Here is a 9076-nt window from a genome sequence, read left to right as displayed (position 1 = left end):
CTTTTATTGTTCAAAGCAACTAATAGGTGATTATAGACCAAACAGTTCTAGGTTCTCATTTGACAGGAACTACCCCCTGGGGAGCTTCCCCTAGAACTGCATACATTCATGGGCCTTTTTTCTGTTTGCATTCGCACTGCCAGTAGGAACACTGAAGTGACGTAGGCCGGCCGACGGTATAGCAGCTAAGAGCTATTGTTTACGACTAACCAGGATAGCTGCACATTTTTAAGTACAAATTCAATGACTTTTAAGACCTTTTAAATACCTCCAAAAGGAAACAAAATACCATTACTGCGGCAAAAGAAATCGACAAACTAGACCACAGTATACACAATTAACCAGTTTTATTGAATTTGAATGACAGAAATATTGAGTGCACATTAGATAATATATGATTGCTTTCTCATTAACAAAAATAAAACTGTATGGTGATTGTCACGCTGGTGGTGTGGTGCAGAACCCATGCGCAAGACACGATGGTTGAAGGTGGCAAACGGAAGACTTTACTTAAAATGAAGACCAAAATACAAGTGCAAACTAATAACAAAAAGGTGCAGCGTGACTGTTGTGCAAACTAACACAAACAACGATAGACAAAAGACAAGGCAAACACTAGGACTTAAATAGAAGGAGAAACTAAACAGGGCAAAACAGGATTGGTTGAAACTAAACAAGGTTAATGAGACAAACAGATACAGGTGAGGGGCGGAGACAGACACAGAACGGGAGCACAAAGACATATCCAACTAAAAGTCCAAAATGGCGGTGCAGGTTGTGACAGAGCCCCCCCCTTAAGGGGCGGCTCCCAGACGGCCCAAAAGAAAAACAAAGTCCAGAACAGACCGGGTGGGTGGGGGGGCGCACAGAGGGATGACCAAAAGGTGCTGCAGCCGACGGGCCCCCTCTGCGGCCGAGCAGGTGAGGGATTGGCTGGAACAGACTTTCCAAACCGGCAGAGGAACAGGAACGGAGCAGCAGACTCTTCAAACAGCCTCGACGTCGGCTAGAGGGCTGAGCTGGGTCGGGGAAAGGGCCTCGGGAACAGGACAGGGCGTCAGCACGGGAGCTGACCAGGACAGGGCGTCAGCACGGGAGCTGACCAGGACAGGGCGTCAGCACGGGAGCTGACCTGGGCCGGGAAAGCGGCCTCGGGAACAGGGCAGGACAGCGCATCTTCCATGGTGCGCCGGGCAGCGCATCCTCCATGGTGCGCCGGGCAGCGCACTCTCCATGGTGCGCCGGGCAGCGCATTCCTCGCGCTGGGCAGCGCACTCTCCATGGTGCGCCGGGCAGCGCATTCCTCGCGCTGGGCAGCGCACTCTCCATGGTGCGCCGGGCAGCGCATTCCTCGCGCTGGGCAGCGCACTCTCCATGGTGCGCCGGGCAGCGCATTCCTCGCGCTGGGCAGCGCACTCTCCATGGTGCGCCGGGCAGCGCATTCCTCGCGCTGGGCAGCGCACTCTCCATGGTGCGCCGGGCAGCGCATTCCTCGCGCTGGGCAGCGCATCCTCTGTGGTGCGCCAGGCAGCGCATTCCTTGCGCTGGGCAGCGCACTCTCCATGGTGCGCCAGGCAGCGCATTCCTCGCGCTGGGCAGTGCACCCTCCATGGTGCGCCAGGCAGCGCATTCCTCGCGCTGGGCAGCGCACCCTCCATGGAGCCTTCGGAGTCACTGTTTGAAGGGGATTCAGGGTGGCAGAGACAGGAGACCCAGGAGCGGACACAGCCCTAGAGATGGTTGGGCCCAGCACCACAGTCCATGTGGTGCCTGGGTCTAGGGCTGGGAGCCCCCCCCAAAAAATTCCCCCCCCGGGTTAGGGGCTGGAGAACCTACCGAGAGAGGGAGCCCCGCCGCACCCAGGTCAGGAGCTGGAGCCGTTTCTGCCCAGGAAACAGAAGTGTCTTGCTGGGTCCTTGTGTGGTCTATCGTTCTGTCACGCTGGTGGTATGGTGCAGAACCCATGCGCAAGACACGATGGTTGAAGGTGGCAAACGGAAGACTTTACTTAAAATGAAGACCAAAATACAAGTGCAAACTAATAACAAAACCAATAACAAAAAGGTGCAGCGTGACTGTTGTGCAAACTAACACAAACAACGATAGACAAAAGACAAGGCAAACACTAGGACTTAAATAGAAGGAGAAACTAAACAGGGCAAAACAGGATTGGTTGAAACTAAACAAGGTTAATGAGACAAACAGATACAGGTGAGGGGCGGAGACAGACACAGAACGGGAGCACAAAGACATATCCAACTAAAAGTCCAAAATGGCGGTGCAGGTTGTGACAGTGATAGACCCAGTCCAATGGAAAAAAAATGTCCTCCTGCATTTACCACCGCAGTAGCAGTGAATGACTTGATGGGCATATAGTACTTTTCGGGCACGAGCATAGCGCTTGTGCCTGACGCTTGCTCGCAGCATCGTGGTTTTTTCCCTTTTCCCCACCGCCACCATCAAATCGTAAGCTGGACAAACACATTCTTATTTTAGGTTAAAATGCGGATCACAGCCACACAAGCACCTACCGAAGCGGAGTGTACGCTACCTCTTCAATGTACAAATATACATTGGACGTTGCAAAATGGTCATTGTTGGGGGATATAAAATACCGGTAAAATAAAACATAAAAACTATGTCTCCCCTCCTACAATTCCAGACATTTTAAGACATTTTTAGACATGAATATCAAAAACTAAATGTAATACGTTCTAAGACTTCTTGCTGGAGTCTCTGCCTGCACTCGGCACACAATGTATATTTACCTTAACCATTATGTGGAAATGAACATCTCTCTCTCTCTCTCTCTCTCTCTCTCTCTGTCGAGCCACACATGCTACTCCTGAGACACCAGTGATCCTGACTCCTCCTGCCCTGTGGACTGATCCATCCTGGTGTTATCATCTTCCATCCCCCGTCAGCCTCCTGTCTACATCGCCATCCCCATTGTTCATGCCCCAATTTACTTTCAATTGTAACTGCCCACGTGGTCGGCACCTATTGCACACCTGTCTGGCCAAGGAGGGGTCTCCTCTCTCTGTGGTCCTCCTCAAGATTTCTCCCATTTTCCCATTTCCCCTTTTGGATTTTTGGGGAGTTTTTTCTTGCCCGCCATGAGGATTAAGTCAGGGGGTGCTGTCATATTTTGATTTGACTGTTGTGGCCTGTAAAGCCCTTTGAGACTGTAAACAGTGATACTGGGCTCTAAACTTGAACTTTATATTTTATACGGATCTTTAAAAATGGCGGTTGCAATCGTCGTATACCTGCGTCTGGACCAATGGCCATACACCTACGTCACAAGGTTCCTATTGCGCTGCGAAAGTACCTACCCTGAAGCAGGAGCTAAAAAAGCCCCTCAAAACAGCGTTCTAAGAACTATGATCGTTCTAAGTTCCTGCGGTGCGAACACGCGAAAAAGGGGGTACTTTCTCCAACAGTTCTAAGAACTATGGAAAAGTTCCTCCAGTGCAAAAGCGCCTAATATGAACACTTTGTGTACAGTGAAACACAGACAGACCCATGCTATTTATGTCATTTACCTATCTCACTAACACCACGGCACTGATCACAGCAAAGGTTGTTTTTCCTGAGGATGCTGAAGAAAGCAGGTCTGCTCCAACAGATGCTGGTCTAGGGGTGGGCCATATTTCATATATACTCGATGTATTGTGGCTTGTTCTACATGCAGTATAGTAAATGACTATATCACAAACATCGAGTACAAATTGTCACGTAATTTTTTTAAGCTGCTGGCATGAGACTCGCTTTGGCGTTTGGCTTCTCTTGCTCTCTCCTGTGGCTCTCTCCCTCTCACACACACAAAAAGAAAATAACTCACATACATACGTCACACACACTCGCCCGCCCATCCAGACCACTCTCCTGGGCAAGTGTGTTTTTAGCCATTTCTCAATATGCGCTCTCTCTGTACGTGTGTTCTCACTGAATTAAACTGAAATGTCATCAGTCATGGCCTACGTACTGTTCCAATTCAATGTTCGCATCTAGTCGAGTATAGATCAAATACCCGGATGTGTCCTCGCTTTGTGGGTCCTATCAAGGATGCATCAGAAAGTGACTTGTGTGGACTTGGGCAGTCAAGTTTCCCAGACTGCATTTCACACAAAGTCTGGACTCCTGAGCTGATCTTAGCAAATCCGAACCCCCAAGAGTGGCAGTCCATACTTGACGTACTGTGTATTGAGAAACAGCTTTAATATCTGGAGGGAACAGGGAGAGTACAGAGCCCCCTAAGGGTCATGAGGACATCTTTTTTGAGCTACTTTTTTGTTCCCTTGCAATATGTTTTGCATTAAAGATTTATTTAAACATTTAAACATTTGTATGCTTTGATCCAAACACAACAAAAATTTACAGGAGGTTGAGTTTTACAGGAAACAGATATTTTTACAATCTAACCATTACTGTTTATTTTATTTACAAAGTGGTTGAAGTAGCCTGATATTGAAATGCATGCATCACATTAATCTGACACCCTCTACATCACATAGCCACACCCTGTATCACACTGTCAATCCATACAGTTACAACACACAGACACACCCTGTATTATACTGTCAATCCAAACAGTTACAACACACAGTCACAACCTGTATCACACTGTCAATCCATACAGTTACAACACACAGACACACCCTGTATTATACTGTCAATCCAAACAGTTACAACACACAGACACACCCTGTATTACACTGTCAATCCATACAGTTACAACACACAGCCACACCCTGTATTACACTGTCAATCCATACAGTTACAACACACAGACACACCCTGTATTATACTGTCAATCCAAACAGTTACAACACACAGACACACCCTGTATTACACTGTCAATCCATACAGTTACAACACACAGACACAGCCTGTATTATACTGTCAATCCAAACAGTTACAACACACAGACACACCCTGTATTACACTGTCAATCCATTCAGTTACAACACACAGCCACACCCTGTATTACACTGTCAATCCATACAGTTACAACACACAGACACACCCTGTATTATACTGTCAATCCAAACAGTTACAACACACAGACACACCCTGTATTACACTGTCAATCCATACAGTTACAACACACAGACACAACCTGTATTACACTGTCAGTCCAAACAGTTACAACACACAGACACAACCTGTATTACACTGTCAATCCATACAGTTACAACACACAGACACACCCTGTATTACACTGTCAATCCAAACAGTTACAACACACAGCCACACCCTGTATTATACTGTCAATCCAAACAGTTATAACACACAGACACACCCTGTATTATACTGTCAATCCAAACGGTTACAACACACAGTCACAACCTGTATTACACTGTCAATCCATACAGTTACAACACACAGACACACCCTGTATTACACTGTCAATCCATACAGTTACAACACACAGACACACCCTGTATTACACTGTCAATCCAAACAGTTACAACACACAGCCACACCCTGTATTATACTGTCAATCCAAACAGTTACAACACACAGACACACCCTGTATTATACTGTCAATCCAAACAGTTACAACACACAGCCATGGCCTGTATCACACTGTCAATTCAAACAGTTACAACACACAGACACATCCTGTATCACACTGTCAGTCCATACAGTTACAACACACAGTCACACCCTGTATCACACTGTCAATCCAAACAGTTACAACACACAGACACACCCTGTATTATACTGTCAATCCAAACAGTTACAACACACAGTCACACCCTGTATTACACTGTCAATCCAAACAGTTACAACACACAGACACACCCTGTATTACACTGTCAATCCAAACAGTTACAACACACAGCCATGGCCTGTATTACACTGTCAATCCATACAGTTACAACACACAGACACAGCCTGTATTACACTGTCAATCCAAACAGTTACAACACACAGACACACCCTGTATTATACTGTCAATCCAAACAGTTACAACACACAGCCATGGCCTGTATCACACTGTCAATCCAAACAGTTACAACACACAGACACACCCTGTATCACACTGTCAATCCAAACAGTTACAACACACAGACACACCCTGTATTACACTGTCAATCCAAACAGTTACAACACACAGCCATGGCCTGTATTACACTGTCAATCCATACAGTTACAACACACAGACACAGCCTGTATTACACTGTCAATCCAAACAGTTACAACACACAGCCATGGCCTGTATCACACTGTCAATCCAAACAGTTACAACACACAGCCATGGCCTGTATCACACTGTCAATCCAAACAGTTACAACACACAGACACACCCTGTATCACACTGTCAATCCAAACAGTTACAACACACAGACACACCCTGTATTATACTGTCAATCCAAACAGTTACAACACACAGCCATGGCCTGTATCACACTGTCAATCCAAACAGTTACAACACACAGACACACCCTGTATCACACTGTCAGTCCATACAGTTACAACACACAGTCACACCCTGTATCACACTGTCAATCCAAACAGTTACAACACACAGACACACCCTGTATTACACTGTCAATCCAAACAGTTACAACACACAGCCATGGCCTGTATCACACTGTCAATCCAAACAGTTACAACACACAGTCACAACCTGTATTACACTGTCAATCCATACAGTTACAACACACAGACACATCCTGTATCACACTGTCAGTCCATACAGTTACAACACACAGTCACACCCTGTATCACACTGTCAATCCAAACAGTTACAACACACAGACACACCCTGTATTATACTGTCAATCCAAACAGTTACAACACACAGTCACACCCTGTATTACACTGTCAATCCAAACAGTTACAACACACAGACACACCCTGTATTACACTGTCAATCCAAACAGTTACAACACACAGCCATGGCCTGTATTACACTGTCAATCCAAACAGTTACAACACACAGACACAACCTGTATTACACTGTCAATCCATACAGTTACAACACACAGACACACCCTGTATTACACTGTCAGTCCAAACAGTTACAACACACAGCCACACCCTGTATTACACTGTCAATCCAAACAGTTACAACACACAGCCACATCCTGTATTACACTGTCAATCCAAACAGTTACAACACACAGCCATGGCCTGTATCACACTGTCAATCCAAACAGTTACAACACACAGACACACCCTGTATTACACTGTCAATCCAAACAGTTACAACACACAGCCACATCCTGTATCACACTGTCAGTCCAAACAGTTACAACACACAGTCACAACCTGTATTACACTGTCAATCCATACAGTTACAACACACAGCCATGGCCTGTATTACACTTACACTACAGTTAGGACTGCGACTGATGATTATGATCACTGTCTATAAATCAGCCAATTATTTTATCAAATAACTGATTGTTTTGTTTACATACTGTCACAAAAGTGTGACAATTACACATACGACATTTGAAAATATGATTTGACAGTGTTGCCTTTTGTGAAGAGAGCTTATGGGCTGCACTGGCAATCCCTAGTTCTATACTTATGGGACAATGGGCGATTTGTACTTATTACAGAGAAAGTCTCGCAAGCCACTAGTGGGTCGTGACCCACTGGTTGAGAAACTGTGCTTTCGAGCAGATTTCAAAATTTCGAGATATATAACGTGTCGTGATGTAATCTAAAAATATCGTGATTTTATTTATAGGCTATATCGCCCAGCCCTACGGTGACTTCCTACCGATGCACCACAGAGAGCATCCTAACATACTGCATCTCTGTGTGGTATCCTAACACACTGCATCTCTGCGTGGTATCCTAACACACTGCATCTCTGTGTGGCATCCTAACACACTGCATCTCTGTGTGGCATCCTAACACGCTGCATCTCTGTGTGGCATCCTAACACACTGCATCTCTGTGTGGCATCCTAACACACTGCATCTCTGTGTGGCATCCTAACACGCTGCATCTCTGTGTGGCATCCTAACACACTGCATCTCTGTGTGGCATCCTAACACACTGCATCTCTGCGTGGTATCCTAACACACTGCATCTCTGTGTGGCATCCTAACACACTGCATCTCTGCGTGGTATCCTAACACACTGCATCTCTGTGTGGCATCCTAACACACTGCATCTCTGTGTGGCATCTCAGCTGCCCAGCAGCTGACAGGAAAGCTCTTCAGAGGGTCACCTCTAGAGCACAGAAGATCATTAAGATACAGCTCATTGGAGGACATGTACAGCTCACACTGCCTCAGAAAAGCCACCGGCATCTGTAAGGACTCTACAGACCCACGCCGTCATCTGTTTGAACTCCCCCCATCCCATGTACTTCACTGCACATGTAACAACAATCTATTGCACATTACACACAATAGTGATAATCTCACTACTACTGCTCTATATTGTGGCATATTCATTATATTCATTATATACTATGTATATAACTCCTGCACTATGGCAATAACTTTCTATCTGCCTCACTATTCTCACTTTACAGCTACTTATTACATTACCAATTACTGCACTATGTACAGAAACAACCTATATTTTATCTTGTTTTATTTTTATTTCTATTTCCTATGTATCTTATTATATTCTACTATTTTATTCTATGTTGTGTTTGGTGTGTGCTGACGGTGTTGTTGCGACACTTGAATTTCCCTCGGGATTAATAAAGTATTTCACATTCCTATTCCTATTCCCATTCCTATTCCTATTCCTATTCCCATTCCTATTCCTGTTCCTATTCCTATTCCTATTCCTATCTGGCAGACGTGACACGGCCTTTTGTGCCCGCACCTCCAGATTAAGAAATAGCTTTTTTCCAAGAGCCAGAACTGCTCTGAATTAGTCCACCAAGCTCACCCCATAATCTGACTGACTCCCCCATAACTGTCTGGCACAACTGACTCCCATACACACACGCTGCACTACACCACCAAATAAGCTATATGATACACAGGGTCCACTCTCATCATTCTGTGTTACTGTCTGGATATCGTGTTCAATATCTGTGTCTACAACACAGTGGCGGCGGCTGTAATTAATAACCTCAGTGCATAGA

Source organism: Chanos chanos, chromosome 14 (assembly GCF_902362185.1).
Source record: "Chanos chanos chromosome 14, fChaCha1.1, whole genome shotgun sequence".
In the NCBI taxonomy this organism is placed as follows: domain Eukaryota; kingdom Metazoa; phylum Chordata; class Actinopteri; order Gonorynchiformes; family Chanidae; genus Chanos; species Chanos chanos.
The sequence above is the reverse complement of the archived record's forward strand: the minus strand, read 5'-3'. Positions refer to the sequence as shown.